The following is a 4,473-nucleotide window of genomic DNA, read 5'->3' as shown; positions in this document are numbered from 1 at the left end:
AAACCCAGAGAGAGAGAGAGAGAGAGAGAGACTAACCAAACGCAGATAAGGAGACAAGAAACCCATGGAGTGGTAAATACAAATTCTTTCAAAAATTATTTATGTTATTGGCTATTTTCCTATCTATCTACTTTATCCTTCTATCTATCTATCTATAGCCCGATGCCCTAATCCCGCACAGGGTGGCCGTAGACAAAACGCCTCCTAGTCGCTCTGTCACCCACCATTTGACTGCCCCCCCCCCAACTCACTTCCCCCTCCCTCATATACCACTCAACTCCATCCCTCCACATCATCCTCGGTCTTCCCCTCCCTCTTCCTCCCTCCACTTCACCTACATACACCCTCTTAGTCATTATCCTTAAGGTACCGGGTACCTCTTCCAGAGAGAAAGAGAGAGAGAGAGAGAGAGAGAGAGAGAGAGAGAGATTATATCTGAGGGGGTTGTAGATGGATAATTAGAATAGTAAGATGTTTTAGAGAGAGAGAGAGAGAGAGAGAGAGAGAGAGATTACCACTTTATCACCGTGATGCAGGTGTGGGTGAGAATTATTCCTTTACTGACGAAGCTAAGCACATTCCAACCACTAACTTATCCTCATCCATAGTGGCTTTCAATTTACCCCCTCCAACACCCATAGTCTGATCACTAACTTATTAATGAGTTGTTTGGGAAATAAATCGCTAAGGAAGAGGTGTTAGGGAGTCTCCTTACACATGGTGGATGAGTTGAAGATCACCCAAGAGTTTAACCTAACATGAGAGAGAGAGAGAGAGAGAGAGAGAGAGAGAGAGAGAGAGAGAGAGTTTTGTCTCATCAGCAGAAACGAAGGGAATAACAACTAGATGCTGACTCTCTCTCTCTCTCTCTATCCATCTATCTATCTATCTATCTATCTAGACACACCACACCACTAAGCAACTGATCGTGAACACAAGTAGTTGGAAAGCCACTCCCTCTCTCTCTCTCTCATCTATCTATCTATCTATCTGTCTATCTACCGTGAACACAAGCACCATCCAAGTCATAAACGCGTTCCCTCTCTCTCTCTCTCTCTCTCTCCCTACCTACCTATCTATCTATCTGTCTATCTATCACAAAGGAGAGATGATGGCTGTGGTAACTTCTTATGCCTTCCTTTACTCCAATATCGACCTTGGAAAAATTCTGGGATATTACGCGGAAGGAATATCATCAAATCTATCTATCTATCTATTGCCAAACGCCTTAATCTCGGAAGGGGTGGCCACAAACAAATCGCCTCCATGTCCCCTTGTCCAAAGATATTTCACTGCCCTGCTCCCAGCTCACCCCCCCCCTCTCTCATATACCTGTCCACTCCATCACTCCATCTCCATCCTTGGCCTCCCCCTCCCTCTCCCCCCCTCCACCTCACTCATATACACTCTCCTCGTTAGTCTCTCGCCCTCCATCCTCTCCACATGGCCAAACTATTACTTTTATTACTATTATTATTATTATTATTATTATTTATTATTATTATTATTATCACCATCATCATTATTATTATTTAGTAGTAGTAGTAGTAGTAGTAGTAGTAGTAGTAGCAGCAGCAGTAGTAGTAGTAGTAGTAGTATCACCATCATCATCATATCATCATCATCATCATTATTATTATTATTATTTTCATTATTATTATTATTATTATTATTATTATTATTATTATTATTATTATTCCTGCCGTCAAATTATGCAACCACGTGATGTCCTACACCGAGAGAGAGAGAGAGAGAGAGAGAGAGAGAGAGAGAGAGAGAGAGAGAGAGAGAGAGAGAGAGATGCTGCATAAGCCTGGGAAAGAGAAAGGATCAGCAAATGTAGAGAGAAAACACTGGGTCGAGGCTGCTGAGTTAAATGTAAGTCAGCACTCTCTCTCTCTCTCTCTCTCTCTCTCTCTCTCTCTCTCTCTCTCTCTCTCTCTCTCTATTTCTTTCTCTCTATTTCATTCTTCTTTTCTCTCTTTTTATTTCTTTCTTTTTTCTTTCTTTCATTCTTCTCTCTCTCTCTCTCTCTTATTATAACCACTATGATCTTGTGTAGTGCCCCCTTCACCCCCCAGAGAGAGAGAGAGAGAGAGAGAGAGAGAGAGACACACACACACACACACACACACACACACACACACACACACACACACACACACACAAACAAATCAAGGGCGAGAGCTGGATATTGCCCACGTGGAGGGCAGGTGGGGAGGGTAGGTGGGGAGGGTAGGTGGGGAGGGTAGGTGGGGAGGGTAGGTGGGGAGGGCAGGTGGGCAGGGTAGGTGGGGAGGGCAGGTGGGGAGGGAAGGTGGGGAGGGTAGGTGGGGAGGGTAGGTGGGAAGGGCAGGTGGGGAGGGTAGGTGGGGAGGGTAGGTGGGGAGGGCAGGTGGGAAGGGTAGGTGGGGAGGGTAGGTGGGGAGGGCAGGTGGGAAGGGTAGGTGGGGAGGGTAGGTGGGGAGGGCAGGTGGGAAGGGTAGGTGAGGAGGGCAGGTGGGAAGGGTAGGTGGGGAGGGTAGGTGGGGAGGGCAGGTGGGGAGGGCAGGTGGGGAGGGTAGGTGGGGAGGGCAGGTGGGGAGGGTAGGTGGGGAGGGCAGGTGGGGAGGGTAGGTGGGGAGGGCAGGTGGGGAAGGTAGGTCGCCTGCTACACTCTCTACATAACCCTTGGTATGCTTCGCACTCTGTCTGGCCAAGTACGGTGAACGGCTGCCACTAATGAGTAGTTGGTGGCGTGTGACAGCAGCAGCGGAGAGTGTGGAGACAAGCCCAGAGGGGGCCTACAGCCTCGTAGGTTAGGACAACAAGATAGTAAATACCCCTTTCTGCCCCTGACTCCCTCCCGGACTTCCAAAAATTAGCAGTTCCACACTAAGGTTACAAAATACAAATAATTTTTACTGTAATTTCTAACAATGTTACGGAGTATTTACACTACTTCAGACACAAGTTACACAGCTATAACATTACCTTAATATGCCGAGTCACGTCTCGACACAAGGGATGTCTCAATCGCTTATTTATGACTTAACGACAACTAAGTACTTAACTTGATAGCCATATATGACTTCAGTCTACTTATTCAAGAGACTAGACAACCATACGTGAGTGATACAGGTTCACTTAAATGTTATAAGTCTTACTCTAATTAATTCTACTACTTAATATTCGCCACGACCCGGAACATACGCGTCAAATAATATTGCTGGTTTTTCCGGGTAGAGACTGCCGGTATTTTACTTTACTTTAACGGCACTTATATACCTTGCGTTACTCTCCCGCAACACTATTCTTCACTACTTCTACTCACCAGTACGTACCGTGAACCCCATGGTCGTGGCTGTTGTGCCCGTCAGTCGCAGCTGGACACAAGACAATTCTGTCTGACTACCAAACCTTCTGTAGCCCCATCTCTCTCATGAGCGTGCTTATATACACCTCCAAACGGATATTGAGTCACTAATACACCATACTCCATCCCAGTATACACCCTCTGTTCTCACGCTCTGGCACACCATTATGGGTGGAGATCTCACAGATGACAACCACCCCCGGGACCCCCCAGGGCACTCCCAGTACATTAGCCTCTCACCCCTGGCCCTCAAGAGCTATTATTAATGTGCGTCCTGGGTGTTTCTGGCCCCTTATACAGTCACCCTCCTTCTCCCATCACTCCCTTGTTCACTTTATTTATTCCTGTGTTTCATCTTCCTTTTCCTCTGCAGTTCTCTCCATCCCTCGCTGTCTCCCAGTTCCCTGTGCTCTTTTCCACTCCTGCTGGGCACGTGCCAAAACCTCAGCATCATGTTTACGTCGCAGTGTCTTATACGCTGCTTTCAGGAACTTGTGACGCTGGCGATCCACTGTCCTATCGTCCCCCGCTGCATATTTGTCTGCCCCACATCCGTCTTCTTCTTCACTCCTCCTTCCTCCGCCTTCCTCCTCTCCCCCTCTACTCCCACTCGACCCAGGCCTTGGTCTGAAGGGGCCGTGTGAGTAAGAGGTGGAGATGACGTCAGGAGCAGCGGTTTCTGGGTGGCGGCAAGTACACGATCGTTGCAAGCCCGACAATACTGCCCACGTGCTTTAGATGGTGGGCAGGTGGGGAGGGTAGGTGGGGAGGGCAGGTGGGGAGGGCAGGTGGGGAGGGCAGGTGGGGAAGGTAGGTGGGGAGGACAGATGGGGAGATGTGGTATTTGTAAACCTGTTCGTAGTTGCGAAGGTGATGTGAGTGTTACGGCAGCTCTACTTCCGGTATGGGGGTCGTAGGCAGGGAGATGAAGAGCGATTACACGTTGCATTGTGGGGGGGGGGGAAGGCGGGGGGGTGTCATTATAAAAGCAAATGTGGAGCGGAGAGGGAGGGGAAGGCCAAGGATGAGACGGAGGGATGGAGAGGTATATGAGAGAGGGGGGTGTAAGCTGAGGGGATGGTGAGTGAGATTTATGAGGAAAGTATGTGAGTGAGGTG

Source organism: Coenobita brevimanus, chromosome 3, assembly GCF_032717465.1.
Source record: "Coenobita brevimanus isolate Jiangsu-jjx chromosome 3, ASM3271746v2, whole genome shotgun sequence".
Taxonomy (NCBI): domain Eukaryota; kingdom Metazoa; phylum Arthropoda; class Malacostraca; order Decapoda; family Coenobitidae; genus Coenobita; species Coenobita brevimanus.
Note: the sequence above shows the minus strand (reverse complement) of the source record.